At 53.4% G+C, this 21162-nt stretch overlaps 1 pseudogene; it reads right to left on the bottom strand.

The window, feature by feature from the left end:
* Window positions 1–20889, bottom strand: part of LOC130026633 (polypeptide N-acetylgalactosaminyltransferase 12-like) — a 119154-nt pseudogene extending 98265 nt beyond the window's left edge.
* Window positions 20890–21162: the final 273 nt, after the last annotated feature.

Raw genomic sequence — 21162 nt, 5'->3', positions numbered from 1 at the left:
CTCTCTCTCTGGCCCCCCCAATCCCTGGCGTCCCGTGGTTGGGGGGTCTCTCTGGCTCCCCCGGATCCCTGGCGTCTAGTTGGGGGGAGGCATCTCAGGCCCCCCCGATCCCTGGCATCTAGTGTTGGGGGGAAGGCATCTCTGCCCACCCTGATCCCTGGCGTCTAGTGGTTGGGGGAGGCATCTCTGCCCCCCCCGATCCCTGGCATCTAGTGGTGGGGGGAGGCATCTCTGCCCCCCCCGATCTCTGGCGTCTAGTGGGGGGGCTTCTCTGGCCGCCCCCGATCCCTGGCCTCTAGTGGTGGGGGCAGGCATCTCTGGCCCCCCCTATACCTGGGTTCTAGTGGGGGGGCATCTCTGGCCCCCCCGACCCCTGGGGCCCAGTGGGGGGGGGCCTCTCTCTGGCCCCACCCAATATCTGGCATCCAGTGGGGGTCTGGGGGGATATATCTGCCATCCTGATCCCTCGGATCTTGTGGAGGGGGACATTTCTTCCCCACTGTTTCCTGGGGCCTAGTGGGGGGGTGGACATCTCCGCCCTTGTGATCCCTGGGGTCTAGTGGGGGGGACATCTCGGCCCCCCCGATCCCTGGGGTCCAGTGGTGGGGGGGCCTCTCTCTGGCCCCACCCAATACCTGGCATCCAGTGGGGGGGGGCCTCTATCTGGCTCCCCCCAATCCCTGGCGTCCAGTGGGGGGGGGCTCTCTCTCTCTCTGGCCCCACCGATACCTGGCGTCCAGTGGTGGGGGGGCCTCTCTCTCTGGCCCCCCCGATCCCTGGTGTCCAGTGGTGGGGGGCCTCTCTCTCTGGCCCCCCCGATCCCTGGTGTCCAGCGGTAGGGGGGGCCTGTCTCTATGGCCCTCCCTGATCCCTGGCGTCCAGTGGTGGAGGGGCCTCTCTCTCTGGCCCCCCCGATCCCTGGCGTCCAGTGGTGGGGGGGACTCTCTCTCTGGCCCCCCCGATCCCTGGCGTCCAGTGGTGGGGGGGCCTCTCTCTGGCCCCCCCGATCCCTGGCGTACAGTGGTGGGGGGGCCTCTCTCTGGCCCTGCCCGATACCTGGCATCCAGTGGGGGGGGCTCTATCTGCCCCCCCTAATCCATGGCGTCCAGTGGTGGGGGCCTCTCTCTCTCTCTGGCCCCCCCGATCCCTGGCGTCCTGTGGTGGGGGGGCCTCTGTCTCTGGCCCCCCCGATCCCTGTCGTCCAGCGCTGCGGGGGGCCTGTCTCTATGGCTCTCCCCGATCCCTGGCGTCCAGTGGTGGGGGGGCCTCTCTCTCTGGCCCCCCCGATCCCTGGCGTCCAGTGGTGGGGAGGCCTCTCTCTCTGCCCCCCCCGATCCCTGGCGTCCAGTGGTGGGGGGCCTCTCTCTCTTGCCCCCCGATCCCTGGCGTCCAGTGGTGTGGGGGCCTCTCTTTCTGGCCCCCCCGATCCCTGGCGTCCCGCGTTGGGGGGGCCTCTCTGCTGCCCCCGATCCCTGGCATCTAGTGGTGAGGGGATGCATCCCTGTTCCCCCCATCCCTGGCGTCTAGTGGGGGGGGACATCTCTGCCCCCTGATCCCGTGGTCTAGTAGAGGGGGAAACTGTGCCCCCTGATCCCTCGGGGGCCCAGGGGTGGGGACATTTCTTCCCGCACATCTCTGGGTCTAGTGGAAGGAGACTTTACTGTCCCCCTGATATCCTGCGTCTTGAGATGGAGAATAGTTGTGCCTTTGCCCTGATCCCTGGTCTTGCAGGGAGGGATATCCCTGGTTCTAGTGGAGGGAGAAGAGCAAAGGGCAGAGGAAGAAGGCAGAACTCGGGTGGCGTGGGGAGGACGGGGCTGGGCGAGATCAATTGGGTGAGAGAGGCAGAGTGCGTCAGTGCAGTAAAATCGGGGTATCAGCGGGGTGTCAGGCTGCCAGTGGAGCTCTTGCTGACCAGCTGTGTTTTCTGGATTTTAGGCGGGTCATTACAGGACCTGGGTCCGATGTGGGTGGACTCCTCTTCCTTAAGGACAGCAACAGGAGAGTCTCCGGATCTCACACGGGTCATGGTCCCTGCCCCCTGGGACTGGACTGTCTCCTCCAGCTCCTGGACTCTGGCACTCCTCCTGCCTGGCCCCCTTCGCCTCCTCCTTCTCCGTGGCCTCCAGCTCCTCATGTTTTGTGTCCAGGAGCACCTGTGTGTTGTTCATCTCCATGCCAATCCCTTTGGACTGGATGGGATGTGGGGCAGCATTAGGGTCTCAGCCAAGCAAGGGAGGTGGGGGGCTGGGGGTGGGGCCGCCTGGCTCCCCTCCCTAGTAACCCCGCCCTCTGACCCACAGGGGCTTCTCCCGGCCCCAGAGCTCCTGGCCCCTCTCTCACCTGGTCTCCCTCAGCTCCCTGATGGCGGCCTCCAGCAGGGCCTGCTGCCTTGGTGGCACCTGCAGCAGCTGGTCTATGGGCTGCTTCTGCCGCAGCATCTGCTGGTACAGCTGCTCCTCCTTGGAGCCCAGGTGACTGCGGGCATCCAGGTGCTCTTGTCGGCAGCTATGTGCATTTCCAGGTACCAGCAGATCGGCCCCAGGGAAGCCACTGGCACTGCACCTTTTCGTCCTGCCCTGGCATCTGTGGGAGGTAGGACAGTGTCTGTGAGGACAGGCAGGAGGTCCGACTAGATCCCAGCCAGGAGATGCAGGGCTCACACACTCACCCACAGGCCCCCATGGGGTCTTTGTCCCAGAGCCTAGGAGTTGGGTCTCCCTCTGCCTCGGACCCTGACTCCTACCTGGCAACTGCCAACTCCAGACCCCTCTGTGTAGTGTGGGCCAGTCAGTGCCACCACAGCCCTCATTTAGGGCATTCTCACCTGTCCTTCCTGCCATCAGCCAAGGCAGGCTCTTGGCCTCACAGGGGGTTTCACCAGCCCATTTCACAGACCAGGAAAGTCACAGCCCAGAAGTCTGAAGTGTTATGCCCCACGAATACCCCAGGGTGGAGGGGAGCTGATGGCCGGCAAACCCTGTAGCCTCTCACAAAACTCTTGGTGTACAGCAACTTTTCGTGGGCTCGCAGTGAAGACATGTTGGAATGATAGGTGATAATTGGAGATGATAGGAGACTCGCCCAGCTCCAAGACTGGGGAATGTTACCCAGACCCCTTCCACTGTTGCTGAGACACAACTCAATCCTGGCCGGGCTCCCGGCTGGCCACCCCTCAGCCCTCAGACTCCAGGCGGCGCTGCGCCCGCTTCTCTCACCCCAGCTCAGTCCCCTTGGCCCCCACTTGCATCCGCACTTGTTCTCCGGGTTCACCCGTTGTTCCTGGAACCTCCTGCCTCCACCTGTCCTTCGAAATGTTTTCAACGATGTGGCTGTTTCGGGGGCACCCAGAGGCCGGTAAACCTGAGAGGAAGCAGACAGTCAAGGACCCCAGACCTTCAACCCCACCCAAACTTCATGGTCCACAGCCCCGACTCTTGGTTCCTCCTGCTCATCTCGGGGGCTGCTCATTTCTCACCCCCGTCTGCTGCTCCGGGCCCCTTACAAAGTGGATTCTTTCCTGCTTTGGACCCACTGGAGCCCTCCTGGCAGTGCTGGCAGGGACACGAGGGACAACTAGAAACAAGCGTTCTATGTCCCGGCCCTAGAGCTCTCTGCATTTTCATGGTCGTAACATTCTGGGGAGTGGACAGCAGACCCCATCTCCTCTGGCTGCCCGCAGAGCAGGACACAGGTGCGGAGGGACGGGGAGACTCGCCCAGCTCCTGCTCCCAGCCTGTCTCCCCTATCACAGTGCCCCATTCACAGGGCCCCTCCCTCAACACTCGAAGTCAGTCCTCCCCTCCTTGCCCTCCTCAGACATCACAGGCTTCAAGCTCCTGGTACTGTGCACCAGCCCAAATCACTCTCCCCTAAAGGATGACGCTCTGCCAAGCAATCTCCCGCCTTTGTAAGATACACTTGATGTTTTAAAATTCTGTTCTTTCCGGAGGGGCTCTCTGGGGACTCCCATCCCAGAGTCCTGGGAGACCCTGACGAGGAGAGAGGCTGCTGGGGACAAAACTGCCGGAAGACTTGCTGGAAATGGGCCCGGGCTTGATCCTGTGGCCTCGGGGCCATACACTGACCAGTGCAGGGCCAACGCAGGGCCTTTTCTTACAGTCCATTGCGCTCTGCCAATTTCCAAAGATCCCCTAGAGATGACCCCTAGAGGTGACCAGTAGATGACCAGTAGAAGGGTCACCATTTGGAGGTGACCCCTACATGACCCCTCGAAGAGTCAACGGGGGGAAGGTGTGATGGGGCCACTTCTCCCTCAAGCATCCCTGCGAGAGGGTGCCCCGAGGGCCGGGGCCACGAGGCTTTTTTTATAGGCAGGGATGGGGGCGTGGCCTCGGGGCTGCAACCCCATTGGCCAGGGAGAAATCTAGAGCTCCCAGGGGTAACCTCACTATGAAGGCTGCACCAGCCTCTGCCCTGGTTGGCCTGACGGGCCTCCCAAACCCCACCCGGAACCTTGGGCACTGCCCCCTACCGACGATGGTGGCTTGGAACTCTGTGGGCCCCAGGGTGGGCCAGGAGCACTGACCCTTTCGGTCTCCCATAGCTCAGTCCACGACTTTCTCTTTCCCAGAGATCACGTCCCCCCATGCCCAGGCGGGGCTGCAGCTGCCAGGATTAGCCACTGAGCACCCCTAGGTCTGGCCTGGCTGCTTCTGTGGGAGCCCAGCGAGCCTGGCAGAGGGGCTGTCGTGGTCGCTGTCCCCACCGCCCCTCACTCCCCAGGCCTCTCTCTCTCCTTTCTGTCCTTGGAGCCCCTGCCCTCCCTGCCCTTCCCCTCTCCTCTCCTCAGGCCCGCAGAGTTCTTGCTCCCGCCTTATCCGGTGTCCACGTTCTCTCTGTCCTTCTGTCTCTGCTTCCTCCCAGACTGGCAGCAGCCAGTTTGTGAGGCCTTTGAGCCCCCAGACCCAGTCAGTCCTGACCAGTTCCCCCTGTTGCACAGACACTTCCCTTTCTGAGTTCTGGAGGGCTCTTAATGACCCCATAAAACCTCCCCACCCCAGCTCTGCCCCTTTCTCTGAGGCTCAGTCCATCCTACTGGGAGCTGGACACCAGACTTGGCCTTGGGGAAGCTGGACTCTTCTCTGGTGTTGCTCCCGGCCTGTTCTGGAAATCCCTCTCAATACACACACTCCCAACTAGGGCCACTAAGCCTGGCCACGCTGCCCTCACGAGTCCTGCAGCCTGAAAGCAACCCCAACTCCCCCATATCACCCGTGCCCACTATGGAACACCCGAGTGCCTCTGTTCTCCCTGCCCAGAGCACATTCAGGCCCCAGTGGTCTGTGGCTGTCTCCTGTAGCTCTGACATCTCCCTCTCTCACTTTCGCTGGGCTGAGATTCAAATCCATCTCTGATGGTGGGGCATAGGGTCACTGTGGGCTTGTGCTGTCTGGGGAACCTGTGGACAGTGAAGGGTATCACACTGGGGTGAGGCTCTGGGCAGAGAAAGTCCATCCAGTCCTTGAGAGGTTTGGGAAATACCTGGAGGTTTGCAGGTCCTTTACCTGAGGCATGATCTTGTCACTAGGGGGCCTGGCACCCACGACGCATTGGGGGCAAGGTGGGGGCTCTTCCCGGTGGGCACTGCAGTGGGGGTGTAGACGGAACAGGCACCATGGGCATGGGCATGTCATGTCAAGTTCTGATCCATGGGGAGACCCCCACAGGACAGCTCATGCTTCATCAAGAAGCATGAGCCGTTCCCTGGCAGGACCCACCCACCCAATGCCACACACCCACACAGGCTGGGATGCATCCATTTGTAGAAACAATCTTGGAAACAGGACAGTGGCTGTCAGGGAGACTGATTCAGCCCTCTCCCCTCTCTCTCCTCTGCCACCAATTCATGATCCCCAAAACTGTCCCAGGTAGTGCCTAGAACTCAGTTGCTGACTGTTCCAGCCTCCATCCTTTTCAGGACTTCCTTTCCCAGAATAGAAACAGTGCACTGGAGGAGGGGGAGCTCTCGGCTCAGACTTTTGCTTGGTCTGTAGCCCATGAACCGAAGGTTTGAGTGTTGCCTCGTTTTCCCTGGGCCAAGGAGGAGTAGATGGTTGTACCCAAGTGCCGTTTTGAAAATCAGATGCTCTGAATGAGTGTTTCCTCTAAGCACTGAGATCCTTCCAAGTACTGCTTCATTGACCCTCATGCCCTGTGTACATACCTGAGAGGTTTGGGGTTTGTGGGGATCTCTATTTGCTCCAGCCTTTGTGATCAGGAGACCCTGTGGTGCCAGGGGACGTTCTTGACCTCATGCATCCCAAGCCTGTACTGAGTCTCCTGAGACTTCTCTCTGGCCTTCTGGACAGAATTTTTACTCAAAAAGTGGAAAATGCCCTGGACCATGCAAGGACAACCCACAAACCGGAAATATCTCAACATTTAGGTGGGAAAGCAGGGGTGAGGAGGCATTCTCCACTCCTCTCTCCTGGGATATAGTCTACGGTGGGGGGTGGGGAGGTGTTCATTTCTTACTGCTACTCTTTGGACTATTTCTACGGGGGTAAGTATTTCTGCTCTGGGGACTTCTAATTGTGTAGTGTTGGAGGACATGTCTCCTATCTGAGCTCTGTTCTCTGTTGTGGGATATTTCTCCCCCCAGAGCTCTTGTGTCTAGTATTGAAAAACAATTTTCCCCAACATCCCTGGTGTGTTTTTTTTGGAGGAAATTTCAGCTCTGCTCATCCCTGGTGCCGAGTAATTGTGAACATTTCTGTCCCCGGAACCCTGCTGTCTATTGTTAGGGGAAACCTCTGCACCCCATGTCACTGGTGCCTACTGCTTGGGGCCTTTTTTTTGCCTCCCAGACCACTAGTGTCTATTATTGGGGGACATTTCTGCCCCTCACATCCCCGGTGCCCAGTGTTGGGGCAGATTTCTGCCTCTAGATGCACAGTCTTCCCCACACCACCAGCTTGTCCTTCTTGACTGTTACCACCTCCACCTCCTCGGGCTTTAAGATCTCCACTGTGTTCGCCTCCACTTCAGTGCCCTTAGATTGACTGAAACTGGATAGACTGAGGGGTAGCCCCAGGCTCTCAGTCAACCAAGGGAGGTGGAGGGCTCGGGGGCAGAGTCAGCCTGGTTCCGACCCCCCGGGTGTCCTGCCTCCTGACCCCCATTGGGGGCTTCTCCCTCCTGAGGACCCTGACACACATTTTCAGGACACTTTTGTGTCAAAGCAGCAGCCAAGTCCTGCCCTGAGTCAGGCCACTGTGGACTGTCCAAGTGGACTGTCACTGCTCAGGCAGAGTCACAAGTGGAGAGCCAGTGCTGTCACCCCCTTCCCCTTCCTCACCCCTTCCAACTAGCAGGGAAATCCCTCTTATGGCCTCTAAGAACTTGAGCAATCCTTCCTTAGGGCACTGCGAAAAGGCCGGCCCTGTCTGCTTGCAGCACTTTTCTTTGGGTGTTGGCACCACACCCAGACATGCTCAGGCTTTACCCCTGACTTAGCTCAGGGACCATACCTAGTGGAACTAGGGGGGCCCATTGATTCAACGTCAGCAGTGTGCAAGACGATCACTTTATCTGCTGGACTAATGTCATGCTCCAAGCAGTACTTTTCTTTCGGCTGCTTCCCACCTAAATCTCCTTCCTGTAGAGTTGGGCTCCCTTAAAGATGCATCAATCCCCCTTCTGTACGGCACAGTGCCCAGGGAGACAGCCCCGTGGAACCTGAAGCTTCCACTCCCAAGCACTTTCAGACTTTTCAAGAATGGGCCCCAGGGATATTGCAGGGTTTAAGGTGCTTGCCTTGATGCGGCCCAGCCCTGTTCAAGTCCTGATACTAGGATCTCCTGAGCCCTGCTGTAGAGGAGAGTGCACCTCTACCCACATTTCTCGCAGGCTAATTTCAGACAGGCTACCCTGGGGAGCAGGATCTGCAATGAGGCACAGGGTCTGGGAGAGACGAGACAGGCACTGAAATCACCCGGGATGGCCCAGAGGTGGTCTGTCACACTGTTCAACGTAGAAACCTGGGAAAATCCCCCGAATTTTCCTACGTTATTGATATGCTCCAGATCTTCTCTACACCAAGAAAGCTTGGTCATTTCTTGTTCCATACTCTTCTGTCAGCTGCTTGCTAATACCCCGTCGCCCATGTAAAACTGATCTCTCGCCTTGTGCGGTGTTCAGACTTTGGAGCTGTTCATTCCATTACCACTATTATCTCATCATGTTCTCCCACTTGCCAAAATGTGCTTTTTTTTTCCTTTATGGGACACACCCAGCGATGCACAGGGGTTACTCCTGACTCATGAACTCAGGAATTACTCCTGGTGGTACTCAGGGAACCATATGGGATTCTGGGAATCAAATCCAGGTCAGCCGCGTGCAAGGCAAACACCCTACTCACTGTGCTATCACTCCAGTCCCTGCTGCTTGGTTTTTAGTTAGCTTTAGGCAGAAATTTTGGCAAAGTACGTATGTGCTTATACCCGTTGAAAACTCAAAGTTATATTAGTGCTGCAATTCTCATTTGTGAAACAACAAAACTCACTACCAAGCAGGGGAGAATGCAAGACAAGACCAAAAGGAAAAAGAGCAACACCCAAGCAGTGGCACCTGGTGCACAGGAGGAGTTGGCAGAGAGCATGGCAACTGGGTGCCACTGCCACTTGTCCAGTGCAGACAGCACTACCCCAGTGGAGTGGTTAAGGCCAGGCCCTAGCACCTCCAGTGTACCCTTGGTCTAGAGGAGGCGAGAACTGGCAGGGCAGACAAGGGGCAGGGAGAAAGAGGGGAGCCAGAGCAGGAGCAGGAGTCAGGGGTGGAGGATGGGGAGGGGCAAAAGGCAGGCCCCAGATCATTGGCCCAGAGGGCCATGCCATACTGTAGGAGAGAACAAAGAGCCAATATGACACCCCACAAGATGTGACCCTCTGTGAATGGGAGTGGCAGACAATCAAAGTTAGGCAGCTTCCAGAAATGTCTACTGACACCAGGACCACTTGGACAGTGTGACAGAGTCACAGGGAGTCCCCAGGCAGGCAGGGAAGGCAGGGTAACTTGGTACCTAGTCTCCCAAGAAAAGCCGCGTGGAAACGGTCACCCCATGACCTCCAAGACAGGGAAACATAGGAAGCAGAGCTCGATGAAGGTATCGGAGGTGCAGCCCTTCCCTGCTTTGGCTGGGCCTGAGAATCCATGGTCTCAGCAGATGCTGGGGGTTCCATATGGAAAACAAGGTTCTCCCTGTTCCCCCCTTTAGTATCTTATTGGCGTTAGAGCTCCCGACAGAGCTAGAAGCGCAAATAAATATCCACCTTCACACTGTGTATTCCCCCTTTGGAAAATACCCTCTCCAGGCGCCCTCTAATGGCAGTATCATGCCCCTCTGCTGATAAAGTCATGCTATGCGTGAGCCTCCAGAGACAGCTGCAATGTCTGGTAGCCCATGAGGTGTGGCTAGGGATAGGGAAAGATACTGCGCAGGTCCGGTAGGCAGGAATAGTGGTGGGATGCAGCTCGACTGGGAGCAACCCATTGGCCTCAGTTGAGAAGTCATGACCTGCGCCGAGTCAGTGTGGTCGGTCCTGCTGGTCACCTTGTGGTACCCAGCCCTTCCACTTTCTTGAGTCTGTTTTCCTCTAGTGCCCATTGATTGACCGGCCTGAACCTCAAAAGATGTGTTTCTCCCTTTGCAAATTGTTCCAGGAAGCAGACCCCTGTTTGCCTTTGGGCCAAAGGATCCAGAGACAGGAGGAAACCTCAGTCACTGTGGACCCGTTGCCCAAGGATTCAAAAACTCGGCCACCTTCTTCAGGAAGACCCTCGCTCTGGACTTAAGAAAATCCTTGTTGGAGCCCTGGAATGCACCATCCTGCAGTCTGTAGATGATTCGGTCCTAGTGTCAGAAGCCAAGAGGACTGAAAGAGAGCCTCAGAGGCTCTGCTCCAACTCTTGGTTGAGGCTGGGCACCAGACCTCCTGGAAGAATGACCATTTAGAAGTGAAAAAAACGAAAAACAAATAACCTAAAAAAAACCCCTCTCAAAGCAGCAATAGGGTTCCAGAGGCAAAGAGGTTGATCCTCTTAGTACATGAGGAAGGGCACCAGGCTCTAGGTGCCCTGACCCAGGGTAGGGCCATTGGCAGAGGTCTGGGCATACCTGTCTCTGAGGCAGGGGGCTCTGATCTCTCGCTGTGCCACAGAGGTAAACAAACTATCTACCTCCAGGTCCCCATTCAGGGGTGACACTGATGACTAACAAAGGGCCCCAGTGGCTACCAATTGCCCAGATGGCACAGTCCCTGGGATTATGTGAAAACCCACATCTAACTTTTGCGACTCTAGATTTTGGTGTGAAAACCCACTCTAACTTTCACGACCCCAGCCTTTCTGCCTATCAGATGGGACCCCATCCTCTGACTTGCAAGAAGCAGTGGATTAAATCTCTTGCTCAGAACCACTGAACAGTTCGGGAGCAGTTTCCAAGCTGAGTGGCATCCGGATAAAGACCATAAGAAAGAAGCCCTGAACCCTCTGGAAAGGCTAAGAGGGGCGCGCTCGGGGAGGGATAGGGACAAGCGTGAAACATGGTGAGACCCCACGATCTCTTCATTTTCATATTAAAAATTGAAATTTATTTCTTTGGATTTATTTTTGATTGGGTTTTTATTTTATGTTTTGAGTTTGTTTCTGCATATATGGATGTGTTGGAGGCTGTGTAACTTTTTTTTATCCAAGTATTTTTTAAAATTTTTTTCTTAGTGAAACACCATGAGGTACAGTTATAGACTTACAAATTTTTCTGCTGGGATTCAGTCACACAATGATCAAGTAACCATCCCTCCACCAGCGCCCATCCTCCACCACCACGGGTCCCAGCATCCCTCCCACTCCCCATCCCCCTCTTCCCACCCTGCCTCTGTGGAAGGGCATTCTCCCCTTCTTCTCTCTCTCTCTCCTTTTGGGTGCTGTGGTTTGCAAGAGAGGCATTAGTGCCCAAACAGCCCCCAAAGAGTGTCTAGAACTGGTTTCTCGATGTTTCCAGCTCCCATTAGCTTCAGGGCTGCCATATGGAGAAACGGGACTGTGTACTGGGGAGGGAGAGCTCCCACATCAAGCCCTTGTTTGGCTTTTGAAGCTATCATGACTGAGGTTGGAGTGTGGCCCAGTTTAAATTTCTGCTCCCAACATCCCTGGTGCCTAGAGGTAGGAGACAATTTTGTCCCACTGATCCCTGCGGTCTAGTGCGGGGAGGAGGGAGGAAGGAGGAGGGTGGGAAGAACTGGATCAGGGCTAGATTAGTTGGAATTGAAGAACACAGGGTACATCATCAGGGTAGAAAAAGTGGATTAATGGTGAACAAGCTGTTCAGCAGAACTCGAGTGGACGAGCTGGATTCTGGTTATTTGGGGGCAGGTCATTACAGGACCCGGATCTGAGGTCTGCGGCCTCCTGTTCCTCACAGACAGGAACAGGAGAGTCTCTCTGGGTTCTTCACACAATACATGATCCCGCTCCCCCGGGTCTGGACACCAGACCTTAGTCTCAGACCTTAGTCATCCAGATGCTTAGTCTTCTCCCATGCCACCAGCCTGTCCTTCATGACCATCACCTCGAGTTCCATAGAGGTCATGGTCTCACAAACCTCCACTATGTTCACCTCCAACTCCGTGTTCTTCGACACTGGATTGACTGTGGGGCACTCCAGGGTCTCAGCCAAGCAAGGAAGGTGGAGGCATCTCAGGGGTCCCGCCTGGCTCCACCTCCCGTATAGCCCCACCTCCAGATCCCCATCAGGCACTTCTCCCTCCTGGACACCGACCTACCACTCACCCTCTTCAGGGTACCCTTGGGATTCCAGCAAGGCCTGGGGCTCAGTTGCTCCTGATTTCAGGACTGAGAATCCCCTAAAGATGAAGGCACCAGGTGAGTAGGCAGGTCTAGGGCCTGATGCGCCTTCCTGTCCCTGAGCCCCTGCCCACCCCCTCACCTGGGTTTCCCTCAGCTCCCTGAAGTTGGCCTCCAGCAGGGCCTGCTGCCTTGTTAGCACCTGCTGCAGCTGGTCCATGAGCTCCTTGTGCCTCAGCACCTGCTCGACCTCGGAGCCCAGGTGAGTGGGACATCCAGGTGTGGGGTTGCCGCTGTGTGCTGCTTTTTGTACCAGCAGAAGCATTCCAGGCTGCAGGCACTGCACTTTCTGGTCTTGCATGCACATCTATGTCATGAAAAAGGGCCAAAGGCTGTCCAAATCCCAGCCACAACATTCAGGGCCCAGACACTCACACACAGGCCCAAGGAAAACAGCACATGGGGTAACCTGTCCCCTGCACATTCCCCTGGGGGTCTTTCTCCCAAGGCCTAAGAGATGGGGCTTACCCCTACCTCGACCCAGCAACCTCCCAGCTACTAGGACCCTCTCTGTGCAGTGAGGGCCAATCCGCACCCCCACAACCCCTCTAGCCTCTTCTAGATTTTGATACATTATAGTGGGTGGCGTCCTGGCCTGTCCTTCCTCCCACCAAACCAGACGGGCTCCTACCCTCACAGTGGGTCTCCCCCGGCACCTTCTGTCATTTCTCCATATCCACCTTGTCCTGATTCACTCCCCTTGCAGCCGATCCGGAGCTGGCTCTGCAGTAGCACCTGCTCCTCCTCCTGCTCATTCTCAGAGACCGACACTGGTCAGAGGCCACGTCCTACTGCGGGAGGCCAAGAACCTACTCCTTTTGCTGCTGCAGACACTCACCTGTTTGTCCTGCAGTCCCACCTGTGGGCGCAAGGCTGGGAGTGAGGACAGGCAGCCAGGGCATCCTGCTCTGGGTCCAGGGATGTGGAGGTCAAGCACCGACTCCCAGGCCCAAGGCTGGCAGCGCCTGGGCAATCTGTCCCCTGCAAAGGCCCCCATGGTCTTGCTCCAGGGGCCTAAGAGATGAGACCTCCCTTGACTGGGGACCCTGTCTCCTGTCCTGTGCTCAGGGATCACCCATAATGGTGCTCAAGGATCCTTAGGAGGTGCCAGGAATCAACCCAGGATAGAAGTATGCAAAGCAGACCCCTTACCAGCTGTTCTAGCTTTTGATATATTACATTTCCTTGTTTGTGTGCTTCTTTGGTTTTGGAACCACAGCAGTCCCAGCCATGCTCAAGGGCCTCTATGGGACGCCAGAGATTGAAGTCAGATAGCCCGAGTGCCCTTCCCGCTCTACTATCTCCCGGGCTCTTTGATCTTTTTCAAAATAAAATTTTAACTTACCATTGATTTTTCTACACTGCATCCCGAAAGGAATACCAGTTTACAATGGTGCGTGTGAAATTCCCAAATGCTCCAGCGAGTCCCACTGCAATCAGAACCGTCCCTCCCATCTTCCCCCTCCTCTTTTTGGCATACTTGGACATTTTTGGAGGGACATACCCAGTGTTGCTCAGGCCTCACTCCTGGCTCTGTACTCAGGGACGACTCCTGGTGGGGTTTCGGGGATCATATGGGGTGCCCGGGGTCACATCTGGATTGGCTGGTCCACAAGGCAAATGCCATTCCCTCTGGACCACCCCTCCAATCCTGCAAGATAGTTTTCCTGAAAAAAACTTACTCAGTAAGTTGTGAAGGGAGGACGTGTTCAAAAGAGAAAGTGGGCTGAAAGAGCTGACTACTCACCCTAACTTCTAACGGCCAGTAACTGCCTGTACCTGTCAATCACAAACTGTCACTAGGGAAGGTCCCTTGGCCTGTCCCACACCCCCATCTCTGTACCCCGAGAGGCCTCTGCGGGTCCCCTGCAGCATTTTCCCACTTCCATATCTAATGCAAATGAAATTTGTTTGCCATTCATAAATGCCCATACAGAGTTTCCCCTTAAAGTAAATGAAATAATCATTTTTTAAAAAGAGATTAAGTAATGACATGTTGAATGGTGCACAAAGCAGGACCCATTTGAACCACTCAACATGGACTGTCTGCAAACTCAAGTCTAGAATCACACTTCTCCAATTCTATGATGATCTCAGCGACTCAGCTCAGCTCTGGATTTTACCTCAGAAATTGTACTACACATCTAATTCTATACATCCAAATATAAGCCATTCTCCTCTTAAAAACTTTTTTATTGAATTGATGTGAGATAGACCCTTATAAAGCTGTTCATGCTCAGGCTTCAGTCATCATTGTTCACCCATCCCTCCACCAATGTACATTTCCCACCTCCAATGTTTCCAGTTTCCTTCCCATCAACCCCCACCTCTCCACACAGACCTGCATTTTTAAAAAAAAAATGTTTATTAGTGAAACACCATAAGGTACAGATATAGACTTACAAAATTTTGTGTTTGGATTATATTGTATATTCTCTCAGAGTCAGGCCAGAATTGAGAAACAATTCCAGAGAGTCACTCATCACTGAGCATCACCAGAAGATTAACCTGCAGGTGATAGTTTGTCAAGATCAGCCGTAGCGGGGTGAGCTAAGGGGGGCTCACAAATGAGTCTGTCTGCCAAGCCTAAGGGGAGGGAACCAAGCAGGCAACAAGAGGCAGAAGCGAAAAACTAGGCAGGACCTCTGAGAGACCGACTCTAGGAGGTGGACAAGATGGATGGGTCAGGAATCACCAAATTTGACAAGAATCAAATGTGAGGTTTGCTCTGACAAAATGGTGACCAGAACCAAATGGCAACCGGCTGAGTGGACAGCAACATTCCTGGAGTCAGAGATCACCTTGTTCCAGGTGATAAAGACAAGACTTATCGCCCACCTGGTGACAGGAAGCCACCAGGCTTCATTCCAGGTTTCTTACCATTGACCCACGAACAGATGAGTAGGACCAGACCAAGACAACTTAAAAGCCCCCTTAGTCTAACCCAGGGCGTGGGTGTACCATTGCCTCACCTGAGGTTCAGAGAGTCCGCCCGGGAGCGCCCCCAGCAAGCTACGCCTATTTCCTTAACTTTATTTATATGTCTCTGTCCCTCTGTCTGACCCGGATGGGCTTCCCAAATCTCTCACCAAGCAAGAGAGTGAGAGCAGTTTGCCTGAGCAGGGATGGAAGAGGCTCACGGGAACGCTCAAACAATGGAGCTTAGAAACTGGAGTTATCCCTGTGGGAGCGCCTGAGAGCACTAGGTACCACTCTATGTTAAGATGAAAGTTGTTACCGCAGAATCGAGGTAGCCTGTAAACAGCCTACATAATTATGCTGTGACCTGCTAATGCCCGTTTGGGGGTAACTGGATAGAGCCTGCACACATGGAATACACTGGGGTGCTTCTGGCAAACTATTGGGTGCCACCTATGTCTTGGTGAGACTCTGTAAGATCCTAAGAGGAAAACTCCCAGGACAGTCTTTCAATGTCCAGGGAGAACAGCTCTCCCCACCGGCAAGGGTTGATAGGGGTAAGCAGCTGATCCCCACAGTCTCCCAGCTCCCCAAACCTCAAGAAAAACCTGGACTTGATGTTTCCTGAGCCCAGGGACCCAGAGGCAGGACACGGGGAGCTAAGCTCAGAGCCCCAGTAGAGGCTGCGAGAGGGTGTGCAGGACATGTGTGAGCTGTGCAGAACCGTGAGAGTGAATGGGCGGCCCCAGGCCCATGGTGCAAATAGAGGGGCAGGGCTATGAACTGGGCACCAAGGGGTAAACCAGGAGCTGCCTGTGCCTGCCCTGGGCTTCCTTACCAGGAGTGTGACTCCCAGTAGCAGTGTGACTGGCAGGAAGGGGCATGGCTGACCAAATTCCTGGAAATGACTGGAGCAGGGAGGCTCTTCCTTCTGAGGCTTTGCCATCTGGTCTGACACATGGATCTGGACACACTTCTTGTCACCAGTAGCGTGTCACTCAGCCAAGGCTGTCCCAACAGGTCCAGGTGTGCAGGAGCAAAGAGGAATCAGGGCCTGGTTCTCTATTACATGGGGTCTGACCGTGCTGTGATGGTGGCGGTGGGACTTGTATTAGGGAACCCGATGGTCCACAAAGAAGTGGGGCGCTATTATCAGGGATCAGCTCCATAACAGACTCGGGGACACTAGAAACATGTTCCATCCACAGCCCCATCCTGCTCCACTGATAATACACTGTCTTCCTGCCAGGGCAGGTGCTATGGAGAGGGACCCTGACTGAGGGGACAGCACCTTGGACCCACCTGCTGCAGGAGCATTTTCAAGTCCTCATCCTGAGAAACCTGATGTGGCCACTATGGGGCAAAGTGGGGTCTGTCCCTGGTGCCACTGCAGAGGGGAATGGGGGAACAGGCACCAGAGGCCAGGGGAGGAGGCCATGGAGGTGCTGCAGTGGAAGGCAGGGCTCTGGGTGCTGCATCCTGCCCTCCCTCCTGGGGACGCATCCGAGATTGAGACCTTCAACCCTTGGGGTGGACTCTCCTGGGGTCATTGACAGACTTCACACAGGGGCAGTCAGGTGACGCGTCTTGGCATGGTGACATGGCCAAGGCTTCCCACAATCTAGAAGCAATTGTCAACTACTGGCCAGACCATCCCCACCTAGTGACACACACACCCACACAGGCCTGGGATAGATCCATTTATTGCAACAATCGTGAACTCAGACAGTGGCAGTCAGGGAGAAAGCCCGCCTTCCTCCTTCCTCTCTTCTCAGCCTGGCAAGCTACCGAGAGTATCCCACCCGCTCGGCAGAGCCTGGCAAGCTACCATGGCATATACAATATGCCAAAAACAATGGACACGTTACTGGTGCCCACTCCAGCAAATCAATGAACAATGGGAGGACAGTGCTACAGTGCTACAGATTTGATGGCTAAGGGGATTAGGTTTCCTAGGTGGACAGCACCATCTCGTGGGCACGTCAGAGTAATACAGTAGGGACTGGTCAGACCCAGGGTTGATGCCTCTCCCTTAGTCCCACAGGAATATGCTGTTCCTCAAACACCATCCCTGGTCCATGAGATTGGCACCACCTGGAGCTTGTGAGGTGGCAGCATCTCCCCTCCTGGGCCGGATCCTGCCTCTTCACAAGGTACAGGTAAGTCTGTGCGCATCGTAATAAGCCTGAAAATAACTGCTTTTTCCAAAGGAGAAAAAGGAAGCCAATGAATTGGGAATGTTATGTTTCATCCGTATTCGACCAGCAAGAAACATGCAAGTAGCCCATTTAAATAAAATGAATCCTGCCCAGCTGACACAAAGGGGCTTGTCCAGCAACAAAGGTTCAGTTTCTGGGAGACTGAGCACCTGCTTTGCATGAAGGTTGGTCCAAACACCCCTGAGAGCAACCCCTCAATACAGAGATGGGAGTAACCCCCAAGCACTACCGGGAATGGTTCCCTACCCTCAGTCCCCGAAAATGTTCTTGGGAATTGATAAAGTTTTTTTTTTCTTTTTGGGTCATACCCAGAAATTCTCAGGGGTTACTCCTGGCTTTGCACTCAGAAATTATTCCTGGTGGTGCTTGGGGGACCATATGGGATGCTGGGAATCGAACCCAGGTCGGCCACGTGCAAGGCAAACGTCCTACCCAATGTGCTATCACTCCGGCCCCGGGAATTGTTACAGGTTTTTAAAAGGGAATCTTTTAAAAGCAGGTAAGCAGGCATCTTCCATAGAGAGGGGCACCTCTGAAATCAGTTACAAATGCACCTGCATCATTTACAATATTAGTCAAATAACCCACTGGACCAGGGAAAGCAAAATTCCAGGCCAATCTGCAGAATTCTTGTTTCCTGGCCCCCATAGTCCCTTCCCCTCGAGAGTGAGCAGAACCTGGAAGATAGTGGGATAACATTTTAAAAAAACGAATTTTGTAGGATGGCATTAAGGCCCCTAATCAGTTAATTTTTAACTTTTTTTAATGTCAAATGAAGTTGACTTTTTAACGTCATCAGCTGACTCTGAACTTAAGTCTCAGTTTAACTTTTAACTTAAAACTTAAATCTTTTTCAACAAAGGAAATTATACTGGGTAGACCTGATTTAATTCAGTGAACCCTAAAAAGAAATAATATCATTTAGCAAAACACCCTCTCCTACTGGCTGAATCAGCAGCAAACTCATGCTAATGGAGAGGGGTAAAAAACAACCAATGACCTTTTAGAGTTGTTTTAAGTTGCTGAATCTTAAAATCTTTCAAAGCTGTTATTAATATATTCTGAGAACTAAGGAAATCTGTTCAAAGGATTAATGGAACATGTGTTAACATGAAATCAATATATTGGGGATCTCAGCAGAGAAACAGACATCATCAGATGTTTGAAGAACCAGAGAGATATTTGGAGTTGAAAGTACTGTAACTGAAATTTAAGATCAAAAAAACTCACAAAGCTTCATGATGTCAACAGATTTGAGATGGCAGAAGATGTGAAATGAAAAGATTACTCATTAGACATTATCTAACTTAAAGAACAGAGAAAGGAGCAGCAAAAGCTAAGACGAAGACCATCCCATATTGACTTTTTAAAGCTCTTTTTTCTCAAAATCTCAGTGAAACCCAAGGATGAGAAACACAAATCCACTACACCTAGACATCTATTCTTTTTTTGTTTTGTTGTTTTGGAGTGAAGATAGATGGTCGGCAACTACACCACTTCCGCTTTGTTGATGACATTGTTTTAATAACACCAAATATCAGTCAAGCGGCTCAAATGCTGGCTGACTTTGACCATGAGTGTGGAAAGGTGGGACTACAGCTGAATCTTACAAAGACAATGTTTATGAGAAACAGCCTCGTTCCTGATGCCCCATTCGCTCTCAAAGGAACGACCATCTCCGAATGCAACAGCTATGTGTACCTAGGTCGAGAAGTCAACATGACAAATGACCTGGCACCCGAGCTGCGCAGGAGGAAGAGAGCGGCTTGGAACGCCTTCAAGAACGTCGAAGAAATAGCTAAGAGGACGAAGAACCTCCGGCTCTGGGCACATCTCTTTGATTCCACTGTTCTTCCTGCATTAACATATGCCTCAGAGACCTGGGCCCTACGCAAACAGGATGAGAACACTATTCAGGTCTCCCAAAGAGGAATTGAAAGAGCTATGCTTGGAAAATCACGTTTCACTCAAAAGAGAGAAAGAATCCTGAGTTCCAACATCCGTCGACGATCAAGAATCAGGGACGCTGTCTCGTTTGCCAAGGTGTCAAAAATCAGATGGGCTGGTCACGTAATGAGGTTTAAAGACGACCACTGGACTAGAGCTGTTACCGAATGGATTCCACGGGATGTCAATAGACCGCGTGGCCGCCCACCTACCAGATGGTCAGACTTCTTCATCAAGGTCATGAACGATCGGTTTGAGGCTCTTCATGTTCCCAGAGCGAACAGATGCCATTGGGCTACATTAGCAGGCGACAGGGACAAATGGAGACATTACTGGCGCCCGCTCGAGCAAATCAACGACTAACGGGAAGATAAGTGACTAAGTTTTGGGGCCACATCAAGAGATGCTCAGGGGTTATTTCTGGTTCTGCACTTAGGAATCAATCACTCTCGGTGGGGCTTGGGGGACCATCTAGGATGTCAGGAGATGAACCCAGGTCGCCTGTGTGCAAGGCAGTGCCCTTCCCGCTGTGCTATCACTCTATGTTTACACCAAGAGACATCCTAAACTGTTAAAACACACGCGCACACACACACAGAAAAATCGTAAAGCAGCAAGAGAAAAATGACTCGCTACATATAGTCAAATCGCACATATATGGGTAATATAAGAGAATGTGGGGCTGGAGTGATAGCATGGTAGGTAGAGCATTTGCCTTGCATGTAGCCAACCTGGGTTCAATCCCTGGCACCCCATATGGTCGCCTGGGCACTGCCAGGAGTGATTCCTGAGTACAGAGCCAGGAGTAAGTCCTAAGAACTGCGGGAAGTGGCCCCAAAACAACAACAAAAAAAGTAAGCAAAATAAAAAAGATAGTCCATGATATCACAGTGGGGGCGGTAGGGTTACAATTCTACTGATACAAATGTGCTGTCTTTTACTGGAAATAACAGGAAGAAGTTGAAAAGAGTGTGATAAGTTCAGAAAGCATATTATGGGAACCTCTGAAAAACACTGGAGTGATAGCACAGCGGGTAGGGCGTTCGCCTTACAAGCGGCCAACATGGCCGACCCGAGTTTGATTCCTCCGTCCCTCTCGGAGAGCCCGGCAAGCTACCGAGAGTATTCGATATGCCAGACACAGTAACAACAAAGTCTCCAATGGAGACGTTACTGGGCCCGCTCGAGCAAATCGACGATCAACGGGAGGGCCTTTACCTTTACCTTTACTGAAAAACACGGCTATGAAATCTACAGAAAACATTCTCTTCTCCATGAGGCTGACCAAGAAGTGGGTGTGGCCCCCACCAAAATAAATAACTAAATAGCCTTTTTTTTTTCTTTTCAGGTCACACCTGGCAATGCACAGGGGTTACTACTGGCTCTGCACTCATGAATAACCCCTGGCGGTGCTCAGGAGACCATATGGGATGCTGGGAATCGAACCCGGGTCGGCCGCATGCAAGGCAAATGCCCTACCCTCTGTGCTATTGCTCCAGCCCCCACTAAATAGCCTTTTTATTAAATACGTAAATACGTCAGTAATCTCTAAATGACCAGAAGGAACCAATGCCAGATTCCTAGATTTTATCTATCTACAGGGAGAAAACACCCAACCCAGCGTGTGAGGTAGTACCAAGGGATGCAAAGTACATGCCGTGAGTCTGATTTCCTGGGAACTACTGCAAATAACAACTTGAATTATATACCTCTTTTCTAGAGGAAATAAAACAACACAATCGGGAAAAAATAATAGAAAAATATTTGAAATTTTTAATTCCCTGAAAACCACGAGTGAACATTTAATGGTTACCCTTTGAAAATGGGGGTATTTGGGAACGGTGGCAAATGTTTCCAAACCAGCACCAAGTGCATTCACGTTATGCACCGAATCCCATCCCACCTTAACCTACGGCATCGGAGGCAGGCAGCTCAGTGGGCGCTCTGTCGGGGAGCCCGGCCCCTCTCTGCTGGGCCCAGGGGCTAGGGCCCTCACTTCTGGTGTGCTCCCGCCTGTCATAGCATCTGTTCCTGGAAGAACCACTGCTGACGGCTTGAGAGGGTGCAGTCCCGTAAGAGTGGGACAAACTTGTCGTTGGATTCCTTCTCGGCCTGAACACATTTCTTCAGCTGTTCGTGAAACAAAGAACCATCCTAGGAAAGATCACAGGCAATTTCAGAGAATGACAAG

The sequence above is a fragment of the Sorex fumeus genome, unplaced genomic scaffold, assembly GCF_029834395.1.
Source record: "Sorex fumeus unplaced genomic scaffold, SorFum_2.1 ptg000034l, whole genome shotgun sequence".
NCBI classification, from domain to species: Eukaryota; Metazoa; Chordata; class Mammalia; order Eulipotyphla; family Soricidae; genus Sorex; species Sorex fumeus.
The sequence above is the reverse complement of the archived record's forward strand: the minus strand, read 5'-3'. Positions and strand labels throughout refer to the sequence as shown.